General features: G+C 35.6%; 1 protein-coding gene across 4 annotated transcripts in view; it reads right to left on the bottom strand.

The window, feature by feature from the left end:
* The window catches only part of RAB28 (RAB28, member RAS oncogene family), a 117,954-nt gene that overhangs the window by 14,412 nt on the left and 75,770 nt on the right, over nucleotides 1-27,772 (bottom strand). The window lies entirely within an intron of this gene.

Here is a 27,772-nt window from a genome sequence, read left to right on the forward strand (position 1 = left end):
CAATTTTGAGAGTAAGGGGCAAGGATGTATTTCCTTAAATAGTTGTAGGTGCTTTAAAGCAAAGCACAGTACTCATATCCAATACTGGTTTTATCCAGCACAGTCTATTTTTCCAAATGTGATCCTTTATTTAACAGTTTCTCTTTTTACAACACTACAGACCCTATAAGGGTGTTTATTCAATGCCGTCAAATTATAAGGCAAATATATTCACAAGATTTAAGGACAACTAGGCTCTTTGAGTCAATATAGGAAAAAAAAACTTAAACTGATTTCCTGAGGAAGGGACCCAACTGACTTGTAAAAACTTGTAAATTTGCAAATCTAGTAAGCCTACATAATAGTGCCAATTGATTATCAACTAAAAAATGCACTCATACTACATAAAAGACTTTATTTAAAATTATATTGAAAGTCTTTAGTTTGTAGGCTCAAGGGTTCTCTCTCTAGGAGATTTTTTTTAATCTAATGGGGTATTCCTGAGTCCCATTTATATTGCTTACCTTGGAAAATATGGAATTTTTTTTTTTTTTTTTTGAGACAGAGTCTTGCACTGTCACCTGGGCTGGAGTGCAACGGCATGATCTCGGCTCACTGCAACCTCTGCCTCCTGGGTTCAAGCAATTCTCCTGCCTCAGCCTCCCAAGTAGCTGGGATTACAGGCGCCTGCCACCACGCCCGGCTAATTTTTTGTATTTTTAGTAGAGATGGAGTTTCCCTACGTTGGCCAGGTTGGTCTTGAATTCCTGACCTCAAATGATCCACCCACCTCGGCCTCCCAAAGTGCTAGAATTACGGGTGTGAGCCACAGCACCTGGTCTTTTTGTTTTGCTTTGTTTTGTTTTTTTGCTCTTCTGGCCAGAGTGCTATTCCTTAAACATCACTATCTCCTTATTTACAAGAACAGGCAAGGAATGTCCAGATACCACAGGCATCAATTTGTGGAAGACTAAAATACTAAGCTATTAGCACTGGCATTTATACATCCAATTTATCATAATATTGAAGCTAACTTTTCTAATTCAACAAGAGTAAGAACAAATCTTGTCACAAGGAAAAATCCCCATTGAAATCGCCACCCATTGAAATCACCATCCATTAAAAAATAAATAAATAAAAATAAAAGTTGTGTCACTTAATGTGTGTGTACATTTGTTTTTTCTAATGGTTTATTGCTTTTTATTTCTCTTTCTCTCTCCTTCCTTCCAAATCTCCATCTATCATTTACTACTCAAACAAAAGTTTTTTTCCTAACAAATATAACCATGGAAAAACTAGTAGTACCATTGTTCAATTGAAAAAAAAAGGACTTATTCAACAAACATTTATTGAGCATCTATTATATGCCAGGTATTGTGGCAGGCAGTGATATGGTTTGGCTGTGTCCCCACCCAAATCTCATCTTGGGTGGCTGTGTCCTCATCCAAATCTCATCTGGAAATGTAGCTCCCATAATCCTCACAGGTCATGGGAGGGACCTGGTGGAAGGTAACTGAATCATGGAGACGGCTTTTCCTGTGCTGTTCTCATGATAGTAAATAAGTTCTCATGAGATCTCATAGTTTTATAAAGGGCAGTTCCCCTGCACATGCCATCTTGCCTGACGCCATGTAAGGCGTGCCTGTGCTCCCACAGGAGATTTTAGCCCTAGGGGAACTGTCAGAACTGAATGATGCAGGGCAGTCTTGCCTATCACACAGGGCTAGTCCAACCTCAGCATCCCTTGGTCTGCTGCCCTCTCCTGAGGTCCCAGCCTGGCCATACTTGCTTACAGTGCAGTCTTGGATGTACTGGGGGTCCACGGTCCACATTATACTCCTGCACTGGTGCACTGCACCTGACTGGTGGAAAGTAGTACTCGCCGCCACGCACCAGCCTCCCTCGCCCCAGTGAACCCTGCCAACCCCACCACCTCCAGAGCCTCACCCCTGCACCAACACCGCCGCAAGAGTGAAACTAGGAAGGGAGAACAATGGACGTCCCCTACCCTGAGCAGCCACCCCACCTGAGTGATCATGCACAGAGGGCAGGCACAGACCTGCACCCGCCAGCACCCGACCCCCATGCTAATACCACACCAGCACAGTAGCCAGCAGGGGCCCTCAAAGCAGTATTGCCTCTGCTGCTGCTGTGAATGCCTGCAGGGAGGCAGGCACCTGCTAGCACCCTGCTGCAGTTGATGAGTGTGTACCCCACCGTGCTGCTGCTGCTGCTGCTGCTGCTGCTAGCACATGCAAACAAGGACAAATCCCACTGCTGCTGCCTTACGAAACACTTTGGCTAGTACCACCTACTGAAGTATAATGACCAGTGGTCCAGGAATACGTAGGTCCCACCAGCACAGTGGGTTCCTAACCTCGAGGAGTCAGAGAACAAATTTGGGGCTGGATACAAGTCCCCCAGATTTAGAGCATGCAGTCCAGGAGCTGGTAGCTGAGGCTTGGCCCCCTAAAATCTTCCAGAAATGAAGCCAGTTGACTGAACCCACTTTATACCACAATCAAACTCTCAAGGTCATCAAATAGGATAAAAGAAAAAAAGTCCAAAGATCAGCAACATCAAAGACTGAAAGAACATAAGCCCACAAAGATGAGAAAGAATGAACATAAGAACTCTTAACAACTCAAAAAGCCAGAGTACCTTCTTTCCTCTAAATGACAGCACTACTTCTCCTGCAAGGGTTCTGAACTGGACTGAGATGACTGAAATGACAGAAAAAGAATTCAGAATATGGATAGAAACGAAGGTCACTGAGATGCAGGAGTATGTTGAAACCCAATCCAAGGAAGATCCAAATGATACAGGAGCTGACAGACAAAACAGCCAGTACAGAAAAGAATATAGCTGACCTGATAGAGCTGAAAAATACACTACAGTAATTTCATAATGCAATTGCAACTATTAATAGCAGAATAGATCAAGCTTAGGAAAGAATCCCAGAGCCTGAAGACTGGCTTCCTGAAATAAGTCAGATAAGAATAAAGGAAAAAGAATGAAAAGGAACGAATACAATCTCTGAGAAATAGGAGATTATGTAAAGAGAACAAATCCACAACTCATTGGTGTCCCTGAAACAGATGGGGAGACTGGAAGCAAATTGGAACACATATTTCAAGATATCATCCATGAGAATCTCCCCAACCTAGCTAGAGAGGCCAACATTCAAATTCAGGAAATGAAGAGAATTCCAGTAAGATACTTCACAAGAAGATCATCCCAAGCCACATAATCATCAGATCCTCCAAGGGTGAAATAAAAGGAAAAATGTTAAAGGCAGCTAGAGAGAAGGGTCAGGTCACATACAAAGGGAAGCCCATAAGACTAACAGACCTCTTACCAGAAACCCTAAAGGCCAGAAGGGTTAATATTCAATGTTCTTAAAGAAAAGAAATTCCAGCCCAGAATTTCATATCTGGCCAAACTAAGCAAAAAAGAAATAAGATCCTTTTCAGACAAGCAAATGCTCAAGGAATTCTTAGCAGACCTGGCTTACAAGAGCTCCTAAAGGAAGCAGTGAATATGGAAAGGAAAGACCACTATCAACCACTACAAAAACACACTTAAGTACACAGACCACTGATACTATAAAGCAACCACACAAAAAAGTCTGCATAATAACCAGCTAACCTCATGATGACATCCACATGCGAAAGAATAAAAACAGACTCTTGTCTTTCACCATAAGCAAAAATCAACTCAAAATGGAGTAAAGGCTTAAATTTAAGACCAGAAACTGTGAAATTCCTAGAAGAAAACAAGAGAAATGCTTACAGACATTGGTTTGGGCAAAGATTTTTATGGATGAGACCTCAAAAGCACAGACAACAAAACCAAAAATAGACAAACAGAATTATATCAAACAAAAACCTTCTACAGAGCAAAAGAAACAATCAACAGAGTGAAGAAATAACCTGCAGAATGGGAGAAAATATTTACAAACTATGATAAAATATTAATATCAAGAATACACAAGTAACTCAAAAAACCCTGCAAGACAACTTAAGCAAAACCATTCTGGACATAGGAACAGGCAGATATTTCAGGATGAGGATGCCAAAAGCAACTGCAACAAAAACAAAAATTTACAAATGGTACCTAATTAAACTAAAGAACTTCTCCACAGCAAAAGAAACTATCAACAGAGTAAACAGACAACCTACAGAATGGGAGAAAAGTTTGCAAACTATGCATCTGACAAAGATCTAATATCAAACATCTATAAGGTATTTAAACAAATTTACAAGAAAAAAAACAGCTCAATTAAAAAGTGGGCCAAGGACCTGAACAGACACTTCTCAAAAGAAGACATACATGCATCCAACTAACATGAAAAAAAGCTCAACATCACTGATCATTAGAGAAATGCAAATCAAAACCACAATGAGATACCATCACACACTACTCAGAATGGAAAAACCCAAAAAATAACAGGTGCTGGCAAGATTGCAGACAAAAGGGAATGCTTACATACTGTTGGTGGAAGTATAAATTACTTCAACCATTGTTGAAAACAGTGTGGTGATTCCTCAAGTACTTAAAACAGAACTACCATTCAACACAGCAACCCCATTACTGGGTATATACCCAAAGGAATATAAATCATTCTATCTTAACAACACTTGCAAGTGTATGTTCCTTGCAGCACTATTCAAAATAGCAAAGACATGGAGTCAACCTAAATGCCTGTCATTGACAGATTGGATAAAGAAAATGCAGTACATATGCACCATAGAATACTATACAGCCATGAAAAAGAAGGAGATCATGTCCTTTGTGGGAACATGGATGGAGCTGGAGACCATTATCCTTAGCAAACTAATGCAAGAACAGAAAATCAAATATGACATGTTCTCACTTATAAGTAGGAGAAAAATGATGAGAATACATGGACACATAGAGGGGAACAATAGACACTGTGGCCTACAAGAGGATGGAAGGTGGGAGGGGACAGAGGATCAGGAAAAAGAACTAATAGGTACTAGGTGTAATACCTGGGTGATGAAAAAATCTGTACAACAAACTCTCATGACACAAGTGTAACTATGTAACAAACCTGCATATGTATCCACGAACTTAAAAGTTAAAAGAAAATATAGGAAGTTAACATGATTAGCAAGACAATGGAAATCTAAGCATCATAATTGTCTCTGCTATTCTGGTCATCTCACATGTAATCAAATAGTCATAAAATTACATTAATTATAAATTGTGAAGCCTATTTTACATTTTTACATATTAGGGAAAAACATTAACAAAACTTGTACCATTGGAGAAATGTTATTTCTGTTGCCCTTTAATGGCTCAAGTGATAATGGAAAATGGTACAAAAACAAAAATCCATACCTCATTGTCAACACATTTTGTTGGAAGATACAAGGAAAGCAATGCTGAAGTATGAGAAGTAATTATACAGTGTGGAGGTTTGCTACACGTTTAGGTAAAAGTACAGATGGCTTGAACATGACATCTTTTGGTATTTGCTAGATTCTCCTTCAACAATGAAATCTGAAGAAAATAGCTGTCTGTGAAGAATTAAAGAAAAAAATGTATGTTTTCAACATGATTGATTCTTCAATATCAAAAAAAATTTTATTTGCATGTAGTGGATACTTTTGACTGGAATGAAAATACAATTCTGAAAAGATAGCACCACCATTTTTGAATGCCAGACAAAGTATATGTGCTTCTAAAGACATTGTCCACACAATGCAAAACTTGTTGAGGGATCGCTCATCTTTCCTCCCTGACTTTCCCCAGCTCGAATTATAAACTTGATAACCCAAGAACTCCCAGTGTCAATTTTCACCCATCACTATCATTCAGTATTTTGTAAGATCTTTTAACAAACGTGGTGTTATTCTAACAACTCTGCTTTCAGACAGCAAGATTTACTTGGAGAGTCGGATACACCATAAAAGCAATGCTAATTAAGAGCTACATTTTATTGGTTTAAAAGGTAGTCTTCCAAATAGAATAGAAAGCCCAGAAATAAACCTCACATATATGGCCAAATGATCTTCTATAAGGAGGCCAATACAACTCAGTGGGGAAAAGGACAATCTCTTCAACAAATTATGTTGAGAAAACTGGATTTTCACATGTAAAAGAATGAAGTTGGACCTTTATCTTACACCACACACAAAAATTAACTCAAAATCAATTAAAGACCTTAACATAAAAACCAAAAACTGTAAAACTCCTGGAAGAAAACACAGGGAAAAAGCTTCAGGTCATTGGACTTAGTGGTAATTTCTTGGACATGACACCGAATGCAGAGAAACAAAAGAAAAAACAGACGAACAGGGCCACATCAAACTTAAAAATTTTCGTGTATCAAAGCACATAATCAACACAGTGAAGACAAAACCTACAAAATGGGAGAAGATATTTGCAAATCATATATCTGACAAAATGTTAATATCTAGAATATATAAAGAACACCTACAACTCAACAACAAAAAACACAATTTACAAATAAGCAAAAGGCTTGAATAGATATTTCCTCAAAGATAACACATCATCAGAGAAATGGAAATCAAAACTACAAAGAAATATCACCATTAAGGTGGCTAAATTTAAAAAAACAAGGTTGAAAAAGATGTAGAGAAATTGGAACACTAATGTTTGTTGGTGGGACTGTAAAGTGGTGCAACTGCTACAGAAAACTGCATGGGGTTTCTGAGAAAGTTAAACATAGAACGACTGTATGATCCAGTAATCCAACTTCTGGGTATATATCCCAAAGAACTGAATGCAGGGTCTTGAAGAGATATTTGCTATTTGCACATCCAAGTTTACAGTAGCACTAGTCATAATAGCTAAGAGGTGGAAGTAATCCAAATGTTCACTGATGAATGACTGGATAAACAAAATGCAGTGTATATATACAATGGAATATTATTCAGCCTTAAAAAGAAAGGAAATCTTGTCACATGCTACAACATGGATGAACCTTGAGCGCATTACATTAAGTGAAATAAGCAAGTCACCAAATGCAAATATCATATGATTCCACTCTTATGAGGTTAACTAAACTAGTCAAATTCAGAGACAGAAAGTAGAATACTGGTTGCCAGGGGATGTAGGCATAGGAAAAAAGAAGTTGTTGTTTAATGGCTATAGAATTCCAGATTTGCAAGATGAAAAAGTTCTGAAGATTTGTTTCACAACAACATGACTACAGTAACACTACTGAACTGTACACTTAAAATGGTTAAGATGGTAAATTTTGTAGTTTTTTAACCACAATTTGAAAAAACATAGCTTTCCAAAGCTACAGTTATTGATAATCCACCACTCTGAAATACTTTAATGGAAAATTTCAAATTTATACAAAAGTAAATAGTATAATGACTCTTGAAGTACCCATCACTTACCCTCAACAATTGTCAAGTCATGACCAATCCTATTTCATCCATACCACCACTCTCAGATTATTTGAAGGCAAATTGAACACATATATCACTACATGCATAGATATTTTACTACCATGTTTTGTTTTTATTTCATTGAGGTTTACAGCTTTTATTCAGAAGCAACAAATTAAAATTCTGAATCTACCTTCACATAAACAGATCCAATGACAAAAACCACATGATTATCTCAATAGATGCAGAAAAGGCCTTCAACAAAATTCAACAACCTTCATGCTAAAAAACTCTCAATAAACTGGGTATTGATGGAACGTATCTCAAAACAATAAGAGCTATTTATGACAAACCCACAGCCAATGTCATACTGAATGGGCAAAAACTGGACACAAGACAAGGATTCCTTTCTCACCAGTCCTATTCAACATAGTGTTGGAAGTTCCGGCCGAGCAACCAGGCAAGAGAAAGAAATATAGGGTATTCAATTAGGAAAAGAGGAAGTCAAATAGTTCCTGTTTGCAGATGACATGATTGTATATTTAGAAAACCCCATCGTCTCAGCCCAAAATCTGCTTAAGCTGATAAGCAACTTCAGCAAAGTCTCAGGATACAAAATCAATGTGCAAAAATCACAAGCATTCCTATACACCAATAACAGACAAACAGAGAGCCAAATCATGAGGGAACTCCCATTCACAATTACTACAAAGAGAATAAAATGCCTAGGAATCCAATTTACAAGGGATGTGAAGGACCTCTTCAAGGAGAACTACAAACCACTGCTCAAGGAAATAAAAGAGGACACAAACAAATGGATGAACATTCCATGCTCAGGGATAGGAAGAATCAATATCATGAAAAATGGCCATATTGCCCAAGGTAATTTATTAGATTCAATGCCATCCCCATCAAGCTACCAATGACTTTCTTCACAGAATTGGAAAAAACTACTTTAAAGTTCGCATGGAATAAAAAAAAAAAAAAGCCTGCATGCAAAAAGAACAAACCTGGAGGCATCAAACTACCTGACTTCAAACTATACTACAAGGCTACAGTAACCAAAACAACATGGTACTAGTACCAAAACAGAGAGATAGATCAATGGAACAGAACAGAGGCCTCAGAAATAATGCCACACATCTACAACCATCTGATCTTTGACAAACCTGACAAAAACAAGCAATGGGGAAAGGATTCCCTATTTAATAAATGGTGCTGGGAAAACTGGCTAGCCATATCTAGAAAGGTGAAACTGGATCCCTTCCTTACACCTTATACAAAAATTAATTCTAGATGGATTAAAGACTTAAATGTTAGACCTAACACCATAAAAACCCAAGAAGAAAACCTGGGCAATACCATTCAGGACATAAGCATGGGCAAGGACTTCATGTCTGAAACACCAAAAGCAATGGCAACAAAAGACAAAATTGACAAATGGGATCTAATTAAACTAAAGAGCTTCTGCACAGCAAAAGAAACTACCATCAGAGTGAACAGGCAACCTGTAGAATGGGAGAACATTTTTGCAATCTACCCATCTGACAAAGGACTAATATCCAGAAAACAAAGAACTTAAACAAATTTACAAGAAAAAAACAACCCCATCAAAAAGTGGGCAAAGGATATGAATAGACACTCTCAAAAGAAGACATTTATGCGGCCAACAGACACATGAAAAAACGCTCATCTTCACTGGTCATCAGAGAAACGCAAATCAAAACCACAATGAGATACCATCTCACGCCAGTTAGAATGAAGATCATTAGAAAGTCAGGAAACAACAGATGCTGGAGACAATGTGGAGAAATAGGAATGCTTTTACGCTGTTGGTGGGAATGCAAATTAGTTCAACCATTGTGGAAGACAGTATGGCGATTCCTCAAGGATCTAGAACTAGAAATACCATTTGACCCAGTGATCCCACTACTGGCTATATACCCAAAGGATTATAAATCATGCTACTATAAAGACATATGCACACGTATGTTTATTGTGGCACTATTCGCAATAGCAAAGACTTGGAACCAACCCAAATGTCCATCAATGATAGACTAGATTAAGAAAATGTGGCACACATACAATATGGAACAGTATGCAGCCATAAAAAAGGATGAGTTTTTTTCCTTTGCAGGGACACAGATGAAGCTGGAAACCATCATTTCAGCAAACTATCACAAGGACAGAAAACCGAACACCGCATGTTCTCACTCATAGGTGGGAACTGAACAATGAGAACACTTGGACACAGGGCGGGGAACATCACACACCGGGGCCTGTCGGGGGGTGGGGGGCTGGGGGAGGGATAGCATTAGGATAAATTCCTAATGTAAATGATGAGGCATTTACATTAGGAATTTCATTACATTAGGAATGTATTAGGTAAACATTTACCAACATGGCAAATGTATACCTATGTAACAAACCTGCATGTTGTGCACATGTACCCTAGAACTTAAAGTATAATTTTTTTAAAAATTCTGAATCTAAAGCTGTCACTTTTATCCTCCATTTGGCCCTGCTGATTCTAGTGGAACACTAACTCTCTAATTTATGTGATGGTTCAGAATTTATTCACTTGGATAACTTCCAGGATAAAGTGGCCTGTATATTAGGATATAGAGACAGATTTTGATGAGTAACAGGAAGTTTATGATATTAAATAGTAAATAATTCTGATTAAAATTACATTATATCAAATATCTTTATAAAGAAAATGTCCTAACAGTAAAATTTTTTCATATCCCAAGAGATGACCTCTGTTATTATTTTACCGATCCAGAGATGATAGATTATATACAAGAATTTGTCCCATACAAGAAATAACTTTTCTTGACTTTGCATTAAGGTAAATACAGAAGAAACTTGGGTTGAATATAGTTATAGTTCTTCAGTTATTTACAGATTCATCTGGAAAGAAAGTAGTACAAAGTGATAAAGAATGCACTCTCCAACAGCGTGCAAGCATTCCCTTTCCTCCATATCCTGGCCAGCACTTGTAATCTCTTGTTAATAATAAGGTATTGTATTCTTGGAAGTTGCTAAGAGAATAGATTTTAAGTATTCTCACCACAAAAAAAGATAAGTATTTTCTTGAACGTTGCTAAGAGAATAGATTTTAAGTGTTTTCACCACAAAAAAATGATAAGTATGTGAGGAAATACATACGTTAATTAGCTTGATTTAGCCATTACTCAATGTACACATATTTAAAAACATAATGCTGTAAACAATAAATATAGTAAGTGTTCTCATCTACAAAATGAGAACAATAACAATACCTATCTCATAAGGTTGCTATAATGGATAAGATGAATAAATACACAAAAAGCAATGACTAGCATACAGCAAGACATATTGTATGTGCCTGGCATATACTCAATAAGTATTAGCTAGTGTCATTGTGGTTTGTCCATGCATTTATTTACTCACCAACAATTTATGTAGTGCTAAAAGCTGGGAAGGCTAAGTGGGACACAAACAAAAAGATGCTATTCTGAAATCATGAGAGTAACAAAGATCTGTATAAGACAATCTATAACAGGAGTACAGAGACAGGAAACTTCTACAACTGCTTAGGGATGATAGAAGCCATGTCACAGAGAAAGTGATGCTTAAGTTACATACTGAAAGAGGAGAAAAAATTAGTCAGATAGCCTTAAGGATAAAGAGGATGTACATTCTTCTCAAAAGGAATATGTACAAAAGCATCTGAAAGAACCTGGCTTCCAAGAGCTAGTGAAATCAGCAGGGCCTAGGCCTAAGGGTTTTGTGTGCGTTAAGAAGTTTACGTGCGAATAGGTGATCATCCACAAGTTACTCACATATTCCAGCTTACCCAAGAAAAATATATATATAAGCACAAAAAGGGAATTCTTGCAGGTGACATATATCAGCAAACCTTACATTTTCCCTTGTTGGATTTAAATTACTTTCATTGACTACACGGACTGAAAACTCTTTGTTCCAAATTTAGAATCTATTCAAAAGAAAATTTTAAATGACAAAAAATGTTACCCTCCTATAGGTTTTCTGATTATGACATTTTCTTCGGTTTACCCATCTTGTATGCATAAATAATTAACTATATCATAACTTTAAAAATAGAAGATGGCAAGTTTTATACATATTATATACACGCAGCTGATTATTTTTCCTCCTGAAAGTTACTACAGTTCTGCACACTAATCAACCTAAGGTTTATTCAGATTAACTATAGAGCTATAAAATCACAGGCTACAAAAAAAAAAAAAAAAACAGTACATGCACTTCTTTAAAAGAAGTAAAACAATACTTCAAATGTATTAAATAAATATGACCACCTATTATATGTCAAGTACTGTGCTAGTAAGCACAAGGGATAAATTAGGGAGCAATATAGACATTATCTTTACCCTCACATTAATGAGGTAGAAAGAATAATAAGTGAGCATGTAAATAAATGAGTCAATTACTACAATTATCATAATCTGAAAGTGGAGGACGCGACCAAATAAGAGAGTAACAGAGTGAAAGAGAGGAGTGGGAATCAGGATAGCAATGACAATTTTACATACGATAGCCATGGAAGACCTCTTTGATCTGAGATCTAAAGCAGTGGACCCCACCGTTTTGGCACAAGGGACTAGTTTCATGGAAGACAATTTTTCCACAGATGGGGTAGTAGGGGGGCATAATTTTGGGGTAAAACTGCTTCATCTCAGATCATCAGGCATTAGTAATGATTTTCATAAGGAACACACAACCTAGATCCCTTGCATGTGCTGTTCATAATAGGGTTCACGCTCCTATGAGAATCTAATGCTGCTGCTGATCTGACAGGAGGTGGAGCTCAGGCAGTAATGCTCACTGTCCACTGCTCACCTCCTGCTGTATGGCTGGGTTCCTAACAGGCCATGTAACAGTAGCAGTCCATGGCCCAGGGGTTGGGAACCCCTGATCTAAAGGGTAAGAATAAACCAAACAAATTAAGAGGTAGTTGGACGAAAAAACTGTTTTAGTCATTGGGACAGGGATGAAAACCTGGAAGAGGAAAAAGATGGAGTACAATTGAGGAAAACAGAGAAGTATAATAAGCAAGAGTGGTACCTATAGCAAAATGAGGATATTACTCAAATACAATAATGGAAAACCATTGTAAGGTTGTAACCAACAGCACAATATGATTTTGCATTTTGAAAAAATTACTCTAGCTACCATGAGGAGAAAGGATGTCTGAGGACAAAAATACAAGCAGAGAAACCACTTTAAGAGACTTTTGAAACAATCTAACTCTGTTTAAACATTTACAAAACCCTCTGGGGCCTCATAACAACCTTGGCGAATAGGTAAGCATTATTCCAATTTCACACACACACAAAAACTGAGGTTTAGAATGACTTAACGCAAGTCTCAAATCTAGTCATTAGTAGCACCAGAATTAGAACTATGCTATCTGATTCAAATCCAGCTGGAGGTTCTCAATGAAGAAAGAACATCAACTTTAGGGATGAATTAACAGTCACTTAACGGTCTAAGTTTTATTTAGATTTTTAATTAAAACAATAAAGACAAACTTTAAATAATCACTACTTTAAAAATATGCACTATGATATAGCTGGTTTTATATTTGTAAAACATTAAAAGTATTAATTAGTAACAATAAATCATAAAAACCGGCCCATAAGCATTACAGAACATAAGATATGCTTTGCCTTATCACTTGATTACACAGTTATTTAAAAAGAACTTGCAGCTGTACATACAAGTTGTGAAACTTTATGTGAAATTACATAAAGTTTAAAAATGATCCATGATTAGCCCAAACATAACAAGCAAAATTCCCTTAATAATTTATTACATTTGATTCACATGTGGTTAAAATTATATATACACTTTGACTTCTAAAACACACACACATTAATACAAACAGCCAAGTATACAATTACTTTTCTTTTTAGGTACTATTTGTTTACTGGCATTCAAGATTCCTTACTCAGGATCTCCACTGCATCCACCTATATGACTACTGATAACAAGGGAGAGAACAGTCTTAAAAGATACAGTATTAAATGTAATAAATATTTTTAAACTAGACATATCAAATGTATCAGAGCTACTGATAGATGTGTATCAGCTCTGTACATTTCACAGATCAGAGCTACTGATCAGACTAAATGTTATGAAGTTTTAAGTACAATTTTAAAATTCTGAAGCACTTTGTAAGAGTATCTATATTACACTGGCCTGAGGCTTTACAATGTTCCTAGTTTCCCAAGTATTTATTTTCCAACATGCTGTAAGAACATATTCTATAATGAACAAGACTTTTTCATTCAAACCAGAATGTTATTCCATGTATTTTAAAAAGGGAATATATTATCAATTAATTGTATTATTAATGTCCACTTGCTGTCGATGGAAAAAAAAATTAAAATTATAAACTATTTTTGCTCTTCAGTCCATACATAATGGCAGGAACAGAGTATTCTCAGTGAAATGATTGTAAAAAATGTCACTGTCTAACTTAAAAGAAGTAAAAGCAAAATAGTAAAAAATGTCACTGTCTAACTTAAAAGAAGTAAAAGCAAAATATAAATATAGCACTTGTACAGATTTCACAGTAATTTTTAGGTTATCAGGGAAACATCTTGAGTGTTGATCTGGTTATACTCAATTCAAACAAACTACTTGTCACATTAACTACCTCCAGGAAGTTACTCCAAACACAAAATAAACTGTTTATGCCCCTACTCAGATAGATAACATGACAGATTGTTATTAGTTGAAGACAGATGAAATACATTAATTTGATTGTGAGCATGTGTTTAATTTTACCCTGCCATGTACACTCTCTAATGCTGTCTTTCTATGATGACATAGTAAATCATGCCATATTAGAAGAATTGCTAATGCAAGAAAATAAAAAATTAGCAGAACTTGATTTTGACTCTGTAGATTCTTAAACCAACCTTCTTACAAATATAACTGCCTGGAAAATCCACGTGTTCCACAAACAGATGAAGAAAAAAGTTCTCATCAGAGAAAGTACTTTTGTTTCTGGTATAAATTTAAAGACCTCAATGCAGTTTAAAAATTTTCCTGTATACTAGTTTTTACATTTCTTTATAAGATGCCTCTTACTTCCCACTTTCAAAACTAGGTTTTAAGTGTTTACCTTATCAATCTGTGTAAGCACTTTATTAAGGATATCTGCCATATTCATTCCAAACATTCACCTTAGGTTGGCATTCTCCTTTTAAACGTTTCATGAGGGTTTTGAGACATAGAAATTAAGACTTTATGAAGTCAAATATTCTGAGATAATAAGGTTGCTACTTTTAGCCTATACTTATTTGGTTGTTTTGTTACATGCAGCTAAAAACAAAAACCAACGAATTAACAAAGCACATAATAAAACAACCACTCACAAAGTATTTGTTGAGTGAAGAGAAATATTTTTAGGCTCTTAAAATAAATACAAATGATCAATTGTGTCTAAAATAATATGCATGGCTGCATTTTACAGGAATACTACACAGGGCTGAAAATTAATGAACTAGAGTTTCACACCACAATAAGAATGAATCTCATAAAGGTGGTGAGGGCAACATGCAAAGGAATACACATAAATAATTGCATTTATATAAAAATATTAAATGGCAAAACAACATTATTTGATGACACATACACATATTATGAAAATAGAAAAGCAAGAAAAAGATCAAGACTACGGATAGCAGTTACTTCTGAAGGTAGAAGGAGATGGATAAAGGCACCTGCTTGGTTCTGGGGTGCTAGTAATGCTCTATTTCATGTCCTGGGAATAGTTATTCTTTAAACCACTTTCCATATTCTTCTGTATGTAAAACAGAAGAACATATATAAAAGTTTCCATTAAAATTTAAATTTAAATCTACTAACATATATTCCTACTAATTATAATAAAAGTCCTACTAAAATTATAACAATATGACATTCTTCTCTTCAAATCCAATTTCCTACATGATCATAAAGAAAGGTCACTGTTGTAATATTTATTCTTGGTTTTTATTATTTTTCACAAGGACCATGATTAATCCTTTAAATCCTCAAATCATACTCTTGTGACCTATCTAAACATGTCATGAAACTTGCGGATTTTGTCTACAATTATTATCACCTGACTCTGCCAGATATTCATTTGTTAATTTCTTTGCTTCTAGCAATTCTCCAGCACTTCTATAGATTTTGCATATTGCTGCAAGATTTTCCTACTCAAATTGCATTGCGTTTATAGTGTACAATCACATACATATCCACAAACCAACCTATAAAGATTCTAAGGGGATCATAATGAATCTTCATAACTCCAAAGAGTCACCAAAACACCACCAAGAGCAGCAGCCGGTATCAAGCAGACAGAGGAGGGAGCAAGTAAGAATTCACATTATTTCCTCAATTTCATCAATTAGGTTACCTAAATCCCTTTTAGTAATGGATAATGCATAACTATTTCTCCTCTTGCCTCAGGTTAGAGGAAATAATAGGTCTAAAAGCACTATTTAGTAAGTAAATCTTTTTTATATTTGTGGCTATCTACAACTTTTGTTGCTTGTATAAAATTTGTGCATATATTATCAAAAGCCTAAAGGAACTGGAAAATTAATAAACTGTCTTTTTATTTTATTCATGTTTTGGGCATTTACCACAGGAATTCCTATCAGACAATTTCAAACTGGCACAGTGCTATAGAGGTTCATTTGCAAACTTCCACATACTAGGTAGATACAATGAGGCCCAAGTTCACTTACACCATTTATACATAGAATTGCATTAAAAAAAAGAGTGTATTTGTCTTACCTAGACACTAGCATACCCTGGCATCTCACAGAGTACACAAGCCACAGTAAGACTCTCGGCCGGGCGCAGTGGCTCACGCCTGTAAGCCCAGCACTTTGGGAGGCAAAGATGGGCGGATCACGAGGTCAGGAGATAGAGACCATCCTGGCTAACACGGCGAAACCCCATCTCTACTAAAAATATAAAAAATTAGCCGGGAGTGATGGCGGGCGCCTGTAGTCCCAGCTACTCGGGAGGCTGAGGCAGGAGAACGGCGTGAACCCGGGAGGTGGAGTTTGCAGTGAGCCGAGATCGCGCCACTGCACTCCAGCCTGGGTGACAGAGCAAGACTCCGTTTCAAAAAAAAAAAAAAAAAAAGGATTGCCTCAATTAGGCAATTATATTATGGTTATTTAATTCTTCTTTATATTTTCCCATTACCAACAATGACCATATATTATAATTAGCCCTACTGGGAGATGGGGAGTGATAGAACATTATTTAAAGTAACAACAAAGTAAAGAGAAAACAGAAAACTGCCCAATCACAACAGAGTTCAGTGTAATAAGAATTGCACTTACACAGCATCACACTATTCTATAGGCATTTTACACATATTAAATCATTTAATCCTCACTACAAACATCATTTGACAAATGAGAAAACTGAGGTGCAGAGAAAGGGATAAAAGACTTTATATACGGGCACACATCTAGTAAGTAGTGGAGCCACAACTCACCCCCAAGGCAGTCTAGCTCCGGAGTCTGTATTCTTAGCTATCACACTGCTTTCTCTTCATATGTGTAGTCATCTGCGTCTGGCATTTTTCGTGCATATTGTTTCATCCATGTCATCCCAATGAAGTATATATAGTTCATGCATTTGTACTGCCATATAACATACCTTTTTATAAGTCTACCACAATCTATAAATATTTTCTCCAATTGATGAACACAAGTTGTTCCCAACTGTTAAGATACTAACAACAAAGCCATGAATATTCTTACTCAGTACATGTCACCTGATAATATGCCTAGCTGTCTAAGATACATAGCAGAGAACTGCTGAATCATACTCTATGAATGTTCAACTTTGCAGAATGTCAAATTGTTTTCAAAGTAGCTGTACAAATTTATAATCCATCCAGTAGTGACTATGAGTTCCTGTAGATTGACATTATCTGTCACTTGTTATTCTTAGTCTTCTAGATTTGTGCCAATCTAGAAAGCATAAGAATCTCGTTCTTATTTTGCATTCCTTGATTAGTGATGAGACTGCACTTATATTTATATGTCTTTCTTCTTCCATGAAATTTCTATTTATGTTTTATGTCCTTTTTTTAATGAACGGCCTTTTTCTAGTAGATGTGAAGAAGTATACCGGTCTTTTTCAGTTATTTTGTGTTACACACACCTTCTCCCAGTTTGTGGCTTGTCTTTAATTCTTTACTGTATCATTTCATAGAAACAAATGTTTACCTTCTGTAGTTAATATATCCCATATTTAAATTTAGCAATTATGTATTGTTTAAGAAACCCTTCCACACTCTAAGTAGAAAAGATATTCTTTTATTTTTTTATTCTGTAAAGTTGTGCCATTAACATTGTAGCCCTTAATCTATTTGGAACTGATTTTTGTGCATGGTAATATCCATTTTCTTTTTCTCTATAAAAATAACAGCTATCCTAGGACTACTTATTAAGCATTCTCTTCTTTCTCAAAGATCTTCTATATCACCTCCACTATAATATCCAAGTTCCACTTATGTGAGGATTTGTTTCCAGTGTATCAATCCTGTTTACTTGGATGAATTCCCTATTGTCTTTATAAAAGCTGTTGCTAGTAAGTCTTGATAATTGGCATGGCAAATGCTTCTCAGAAGCATATTCTTATTCTTGGATTTTTAATCTTCCCTATACATTTTAGATACAGTTTGCTTAAATACCACACACAAATACCATTTGGAGTTTTGACTGAAATTATGCTGAATGGATAAATCAATCTGAAGAGAAGTGACATCTTTATAATATTGAGTCTCTGTATCCTTGAAAATGGTGTTTGCTGTCTTTCATTTAGGTCTTGTTTTATCATTTGAGAATTTTGTAGTTTTATTTCTTCCTTTTCAATTTGTATGTTTTATATACCTTTGTCTTGCAGTTTTATAATAGCTAGGACCTTAAAAATAGTGTTGAATAGGAGAGGTGGAAGTGAATCTCCTTACCTTGTACCTAATCTTAGGTGGAAAGCAAATTCACTATTTCATCATTAAGTATGACATTAATTGTAGGGTTTTCACAGATGTCATTTATGAAGTTGAAGAAGTTTCTTCTCATTTTCTCATTCCTGGTTTGCTGAGACTTTTATTAACTATAAATCGATGCTGAATTTTATCAAATGCTTTTTATGTTTCTGTTGAGATCACCATATGGCTTATTTAGCCTACTGATATGGTAAGCTACATTAAATAATTTCAAATATTACACCAGCACTGTATTTCCAGGATAAACTCCACTTGGTCATAATATAGTACCCTTTGTATTGCTTGATTCAATTTGTTAATATTTTGTCAAAGGAATCTTTTGTATTTATGTTCATGAGGAATATTGGTCTGTAGTTTTCTTACAGTGTCTTTATCTGATTTTAATAGATTATTATATTGGTGTCATAAAATAAGTTGGGAGGTATTCCAACACCTTTGGTTTTCTGGAAAAGTTTATATACAATTAGTATTATTTCTTCCATACATGTTTGGTAGAATTTACCAGTAAAACCTTCTGGATCCACAGTATTCTTTGTAGTATTCTTTGTGGAAACATTCCAAATTATGAATTCAATTTTTTTCATAAATGCAGAAGTATTCAGATTATCTATTTCTAGAGTGAACTTAGTTTGTGTCTTTAAAGGAATTTGTTCATTTAATGAGAACACATGGACACAGGGAGGGGAAAATCACATACCATGGCCTGTTGGGGGGAGGGAGCTAGGGGAGGGATAGCATTAGGAGAAATACCTAATGTAGGTGATGGGTTGATGGGTGCAGCAAACCACTATGGCATGTGTATAACTACGTAACAAAACTGCACGTTCTGCACATGTACCCCAGAACTTAAAGTATAATAATTTTAAAAAAATTTTTTAAGGAATTTGTTCATTTAATCTAAATTGTCAATTAACAGAAGTAAATATTTTTGTGATATTCGCTTACATTCCCTTTAATGCCTAAGAATTTGTAATGATTTCTTCTCTTTCATTCCTGACAGTGTAATTTGTATGTTCTCTCTTTTTTTATTGTCATTTTGGCTAGAGATTTAGCAGTTTTATTAATCTTTTCAAAGAATCAGCTTTTGATTTCATTGATTTCTCTATTTTTTTAATTTCTACTCTTACCTTTACTTTTTTCTTTTTCTGCTCACTTGCCTTTCATTTTCGATATTCTTAAGGTGGAAACTTAGATCACTGATTTTGAAAACTTCGTTTTTCAAGTGTAAGCATTTAATAATGCTAGACATATTTCTCTAAACACTGCATTGGCAGCATGCCATAAAGTTTTAAATGTAGTCTTTTTATTTTTGTTCAATTCAATGTATTTCCTCTTTGGCCCACAGGCTGTTTAGCAGTTGTTCAAATTCTTAATATTCGGGAATATTACAAACATGTTTTTCTGTTACTGATTTCTAGCTTAATTCCATTATTGTCAGAGAAGACATTAAATTCTTTTAAATTTGTTAATGTTCTTTTTATATGCAAGAATATGGTCTATCTTGATAAATACTTCATCTGCACGTGAAAGCATATATTCTTCTGTTGTCAGATGGAACGTTCCATAAATGTCTATTAGGTCTAGCTGACCGATGTTGTTCATGCCTTCTATATCCCTACTGATTCTCAGTCTACATGTTACACCAGTTATTGATAAAACATGTAGACATTGATAAACGATTGTTGAAATCTCAGATTCAATGGTAGATTTGTCTATTTAACCTTTCTGTTCTATCATTTTTTGCTTTGTGCAAGTTCTGCTGCGTTTATATACATTTAGAATTGTTATACCTTTTTGTGAACTGACCCTTTGATCAATATGTAATGTCCTCCCTTATCTCTACTAAATTCCTTGTTTCTCATGTTAATATAGTTACTTCAACTTTCTTTTGATTAGTCTTTGCAAAATATACCTTTTCCCATCCTTCTATTTCTAAGCTACCTGTATCTTCATATTTAAAGTAGATTTTTATAGACTGTATATAGTAGTCGGGTCTTGCTTTTCTATCCAATATGATTATTTCTATATTTTAATTGATATATTTAGACCAGATATTAGCAAACATTTTCTGTAAGGGGCCAGATAGTAAATATTTTAGGCTTTCTGCCTCATATATTATTATTATTTTTTTATTATTATTATTTTGAAACAGGGTCTCCCGCTGTCTCCCAGGCTGAAGTACAATGGCGTGATCACGGCTCACTGCAGCCTTTGCCTCCCAGTCTCAAGCTATCCTCCCGCCTCACCTCTCAAGTAGCTGGGAACACAGGCACATGCCACTGCACCCGGATAATTTCTGTATATTTTTGTAGAAAAGGGGTTTTGTCATGTGGCCTTGGCTGGTCTCGAACTCCTGAGCTCTGATTATCCACCCACCTCGGCCTGCCAAAGTGCTGGGATTACAGGTGTGAGTCAGTGCGCCCGACCCCTGGCTCACATATTCTTTGAAGTAACTAATGAATTCTGCTTTTGTAGTGAAAAAGCAGTCCTAGGAAAGACAGAAACAGATAAGTGTGGCTCTATTCCTATAAAACTATTTATGGACATTAAATTTTGATATTCATATAATTTTCAGGTGTCATAAATTACACGTTTTGTTTACATTTTTCCTACGATTAAAAGATGTAACAAGCATTCTTAGATAGCAGGTCATAGAAAAACAGGTCATGGGTCATAGTTTGCTAACTTGTGTCTATACCTCTGGCTCAAAAACCTTTAGTATCTTCCTACAGCTCTTGTGAAAAATCCAAACTCCTTAAACGATTTTGTCTATTTCTCAACTGTTCCTGCCTTGCACTCTGTTCCACATCTCACAAAATGTTGCGAAGTCCCCTTATATTCCAGACTATTTGCTAACTTCAGCAGTTTTATTCGTTCTTTTATTTCTTCTTAGACTGTCCTTTCTCACCCTTCTCTTTATGGCATATTCCTGCATATTGCTTAAGATTCTGTTTCAGTATTATGCATGCTATAAAATCTTCCTTGCCCACTGCTTCCTGTAAAGTGCCCCGGCGTACCAAGTACATCATTTTAAGATAATGCTATCATACTGTGTCTCCTACTATTATGCTTGGTATATAAAAGGCAATCATGAATGAGTAAATAAATGAATGAATACTTTAAAATCTAAGAAAATTGAATGTGTGCAAATGTTTATAATACATAAGAACAAAGTCAAATTCCAACATAGTTATACATGTATAATCATCAAAATGCATTTAGCCAAATTAATTTTAGAAAAGTTTTTAAATTCCCATAAAAATGAAACCATTGTCTCAATTATAAAATATTCCTTAGATTTTAATATTAAACTGTAATGTAACAAACTCTCACAAGATGGTGCTAGTTCAATATGACAATAAGCCAATAAATAAATAATAAGACAACTGTTCAAGAAAATGATTTCTCTAAAAAAATAATGGATCTTCTTGGCCGGGCACAGTACCTCATGCCTCTAATCCCAGCACTTTGGGAGGCCAAAGCGGGAGGATCACCTGAGGTCAGGAGTTTGAGACCAGCCTGACCAACATGGAGAAACCCCATCTCCACTAAAAATACACAATTAGCCAGGCGGGGTGGCGCATGCCTATAATCCCAGCTACTTGGGAGGCTGAGGCAGGAGAATCACTTGAACTTGGGAGGCAGAGGTTGCAGTGAGCTGAGATCACACCATTGCACTCCAGCCTGGGCAACAAGAGCGAAACTCCATTTCAGAAAATAAAATAAAATAAAATAAATAATGGATCTACTTAAGGAAAAGTTACAAGTAAAGATATTCCTAACAGAAAACCACTTTTGAAAGAGGAACAATCCATTCCTCAATCTAAAATTAAATACAAAATTTAATCAATTTTCACAAATTTTTATCAAAATATAGAATAATGATCAGTAAACTATACTGCATAAAAAGGAAAAAATCCTGAAGAAAGAAGGAGCTTAATTTCAAACCTAGAAATATTCTAGGCTTCAAACATCTCCATTGCAAAGAATTCAGTTCATTGTCTCAATATATTAGCATATCAAATTATAACTTATAGATATATAAATGGCAGTGGTAGGGAGGAAGTTGGAATATGGAAGGAAACAAAATTATACCAATCAACTCTGATGTCCATTTTTAAACCAAAGAATACTTTTTTTTACAGAAACTAAAATGAACAAATTCAGTTAATATCTTTTAACAATACTAACCAGTTTTTTTTGTTGGTTTTCAGTTACCCACCATTTTGTTTCGTTTTTGTTAAGAAGGAACTGTCACTCTGTACTTTTTCGTTTTTTTTTTTTTTTTGGTTATTCCCAAATTACAGAAAATTCTAAAACAGAATTTAATAATCACTCCTAAAGATTTTTAAACCCCACATTCAGGTATTTATTTTTAAAAGATCCAATATATTTGTGTAGAATACCTCTGTCTCCTAACGAGAATTTAAACCCATACTTGAGAAGTAAATGGTTTGTGCTGGAAAATCAGCTGAAAATTTTCTAAATTGGGAGGAGAAAAACATAGCCAAAATCCCAATCTAAGAATATCTGATTTAAAACTAGCAGTGCTTCTTTCTTTTACTGGGGTATATTACTAAATGATACATTTTAACTTTGAAACACATATAGCACATTGTGCTTATTTAAAATTAAGCCCGAGAAGTATATCTCATGGGTGCAATATGTTCTATGAAGCTGAAACAATAAACATACAAGTTGATACTGAAAAGCAGTAAAAGAAAGCTGTCAGCCTATAAGAAATATATAGTAAATTAAAGAAACTAAAGATAATATACTTGAAAACTACAGTTCTTTGGATAGGTAACTGTTCTTATGTTAATGAATCATCTAGTCCTAATTGAAACTCATAACATAGACTCCTTTCACTGACTACTACAAGATTAAAAACTTTAAATCAGAAAACTTGACAAGCGTCCTTCCCAATATTTGTCAGAAATACAATCAGCATTTATGAATAAAATTCATAAATTTCTCAATAAATATTGTAATCATGGGAGAGCAATAAAAGAGGAACTACTGAACCCTGATTTCCATTTTTCGGAATATTCACTATTTGAATAACAGAGGAAGATTACACTGTGAGAATTTAGAACAAATAAACATTATAGCTTTTCATGTTAGAGCACTAACAAGAATTTTCTATTCCTCAACAGCCAATTCTCTCACTTTCTTGGTATACTGAGATCTATTATTCATTTAAGTTTGCCTACTGATTCATTTTCACCTTTATAATATATTGTAAAAGTTATTTTTTAAGTTCAAAAATAATTACAAATAGAAAAATGAGAAAACTATGGGAAATCCAATCAATGGAAACTCTAGGTAGCTCTACAAAACAGAGCCTTTTTTAAATTATTATTATACTTTTAAGTTTTGGGACACATGTGCAGAACATGCAGGTTTGTTACACAGGTATACATGTGCCATGGTGGTTTGCTGCACCCATCAACTCGTCATCTACATTAGGTATTTCTCCTAACACTAACCCTCTCCTAGCCCCCCACCCCGCTACAGGCCCCCGGTGTGTGATGTTCCCCTCCCTGTGTCCATGTGTTCTTATTGTTCAACTCCCACTTACGAGTGAGAACACGCAGTGTTTGGTTTTCTGTTACTCTGTTAGTTTGCTGAGAATGATGGTTTCCAGCTTCATCCATGTCCCTGCAAAGGACATGAGCTCATCCTTTTTCATGGCTGCATAGTATTCCATGGTGTATATATAATACATTTTCTTTATCCAGTCTGTCATTGATGGGCAGTTGGGATAGTTCCAAGTCTTTACTATTGTGAATAGTGCCGCAATAAACATAGGTGTGCATGTGTCTTTATAGTAGAATGATTTATAATCCTTTGGGTATATAGCCAGTAATGGAACTGCTGGGTCAAATGGTATTTCTGGTTCTAGACCATTGAGGAATCGCCACACTGTCTTCCACAATGGTTGAACTAGTTTACACTCCCACCAACAGTGTAAAAGTGTTCCTATTTCTCCACATCCTCTCCAGCATCTGTTGTTTCCTGACTTTTTAATGATTGCCATTCTAACTGGCATGAGATGGTATCTCATTGTGGTTTTCATATGCATTTCTCTAATGACCAGTGATGATGAGCTTTTTTCATATAATTATTGGCTGCATAAATGTCTTCTTTTGAGAAGTGTCTGTTTATATCCTTTGCCCACTTTTTGATGGGGTTGTTTTTTTCTTGTAAATTTGTTTAAGTTCCTTGTAGATTCTGGATATTAGCCCTTTGTCAAATGGATAGATTTGCAAAAATTTTCTCCCATTCTATAGGTTGCCTGTTCACTCTGATGATAGTTTCTTTTGCTGTGCAGAAGCTCTTTAGTTTAATTAGATCACATTTGTCAATTTTGGCTTTTGTTGCCATTGCTTTTGGGGTTTTAGTCATGAAGTCATGAAGTCTTTGCCCAAGCCTATTTCCTGAATGATATTGCCTAGGTTTTCTTCTAGGGTATTTATGGTTTTAGGTCTAACATTTAAGTCTTTAATCATTCTTGAATTAATTTTTGTATAAGGTGTAAGGAAGAGGTCCAGTTTCAGTTTTCTGCATATGGCTAGCCAGTTTTCCCAACACCATTTATTAAATAGAGAATCCTTTCCCCATTACTTGTTTTTGTCAGGTTTCTCAAGGATCAGATGGTTGTAGATGTGTGGCGTTATATCTGAGGCCTCTGTTCTGTTCCATTGGTCTATATATCTGTTTTGGTACCAGTACCACGTTGTTTTGGTTACTGCAGCCCTGTAGTAGGATTTGAAGTCAGGTAGCGTGATGCTTCCAGCTTTGTTCTGTTTGCTTAGGATTGTCTTGCCTATATGGGCTCTTTTTTGGTTCCGTATGAACTTTAAAGTAGTTTTTTTCTAATTCTGTGAAGAAAGTCAATGGTAGCTTGATGGGGATGGCATTGAATCTATAAATCACTTTGGGCAATATGGCCACTTTCACAATATTGATTCTTCCTATGAATGAGCATGGAATGTTTTTCCATTTGTTTGTGTCCTCTCATTTCCTTAAGCAGTGGTTTGTAGTTCTCCTTGAAGAGGTCCTTTACATTCTTTGTAAGTTGTATTCCTAGGCATTTTATTCTCTTTTTGAATGGGAGTTCAGTTGTGAATGGAAGTTCACTCATGATTTGCCTCTCTGTTTGTCTATTATTGGCGTACAGGAATGCCTGCAATTTTTGCATATTGATTTTGTGTCCTGAGACTTTGCTGAAGTTGCTCATCAGCTTAGGGAGATTTGGGGCTGAGATGATGGGGTTTTCTAAATATACAATCATGTCATCTGCAAACAAAGACAATTTGACTTCTCTTCCTATTTGAATACCCTTTATTTCTTTCTCTTGCCTGACTGCCCTGGCCAGAACTTCCAATACTATGTTGAATAGGAGTGGAGAGAGAGGAATCCTTGTCTTGTGCTGGTTTTCAAAGGGAATGCTTCCAGCTTTTGCCCATTCAGTATGATACTGGCTGTGGGTTTGTCATAAATAGCTCTTATTATTTTGAGATACGTTCCATCAGTACCTTGTTTATTGAAAGTTTTTAGTATGAAGGGTTGTTGAATTTTGTCAAAGGCCTTTTCTGCATCTATTGAGATAATCACGTGGTTTTTGTCATTGGTTCTGTTTATGTGATGGAATACATTTATTGATTTGCATATGTTGAACCACCCTTGCATCCCAGGGATGAAGCCGACTTGATCGTGGTGGATAAGCTCTTAGATGTGCTGCTGGATTTGCTTTGCCAGTATCTTATCGAGGATTCTCAAACTGATGGTCATCAGGGATATTGGCTTGAAATTTTCTTTTTTTGTTGTGTCTCTGCCAGGTTTTGGTATCAGGATGATGCTGGCCTCATAAAATGAGTTAAGGGAGGAGTCCCACTTTTTCTATTGCTTGGAATAGCAAAACAGAGCTTTTTAAAATTCTGCATAACAAGAAAAAAAAGCGGGCTAAAATCCTTGAGGGAAAAAATTGCATGTGCAAAAAAAAAGAAAAAAATTCAAGTACTAACAAGTGATTGGCTGTATGAGATGCAAGTATGAGTGATTTTTTTTCTTCATAAGTTTCTGAATTTTCTAAATTTTATAAATTGACTATATACTGATCATTCTCTACTTTAAAATCCTAAAAAAGGCATTACAAAATAATTAAAGAATAATTCCCACTCCATCAATGTTTTAGAACACATTATACAAATGATATATTTTAAATAATTTGCCATGCTAACATTTCAATGATATAAATATATGTTGATAAGTTAATTAAAAAGCATATCAATGATATCTTGCATGCTAAGAAGTTATGAAGTTATTCCACAAATATTTAATAGTAATTCTAATTAAAATTTAATATTTTGGGACCTCTCTATTTGCTTTATTATACTGTCTTTTAGACATAAACACCTCAGAGGAAAATAAAGCATTATACTAAAATCTCATGTGGGATCAAAAGTGCCATTAATTAACCAGTATGCCTACAAACAATTCTGCCTATTTCGAACAAATCCAAGTCACCCTCAAAAAGCAAAATACATTACCTCTGATAGTAAATAATCATGAAAAAACAAGACACTGAAATCAATTCCAACGAAGAATCACTTGTCACTGAAAAAGGTGCTCAAATTTCACATTTGCCAAAAAGATAAGTCTTAGGCGGTACATTGTAATTGATTCCATCATAATACATTATATGTCTATAGCATAACGTAAAAATATGTCTGAATGTTAGTTGTTAACAAGAACTAGCAATGACAAACCTGAACTCACACCTGGCTCTCACCAACTCTAATCCTGATACCAAGGGTGACCTATGAGAGACGCTTGCACCAATCACTGGAGAGCTGCACAAGCAGTGCAAGTACTCAGAGAAGCTGATGGGAGAGATCTGGCAGGAGCTGGAGGAAATGCAGGATCTGTTGGTCCACATGATTTCTCACATCTATAAGGTCAGCTAGCAAATCAGTTACAAGGAGTGAGAGCTACTACCATACCTGTTACTTAGGACTGACCCTCAAAGGGTCAAAAAGTATGCCTAACACTTCACTTCCTCCTTATAAATCATGCAAAATGTCTCTTGTGGCCAATGCTAACCAGAACAATACAGATGAAGAAATTTTGGAAACATATTTCCACTTTAGCCAAATTAACCAAATACAGTGCCACCACAGAAAGAAACAGGTCCCTGCCTGCTATAATTTGGCTTTGTGACCCCACCCAAATCTCATGCTAAATTGTGATCCTGAGTGCTGGAGGTGGGGCCTGGTAGGAGGTGACTGGATCATGGGAGTGGTTTCTAATAGTTTAGCACCATCCCCCTAGTGCTATC

Source organism: Pan troglodytes, chromosome 3 (genome assembly GCF_028858775.2).
Source record: "Pan troglodytes isolate AG18354 chromosome 3, NHGRI_mPanTro3-v2.0_pri, whole genome shotgun sequence".
Lineage (NCBI taxonomy): Eukaryota > Metazoa > Chordata > Mammalia > Primates > Hominidae > Pan > Pan troglodytes.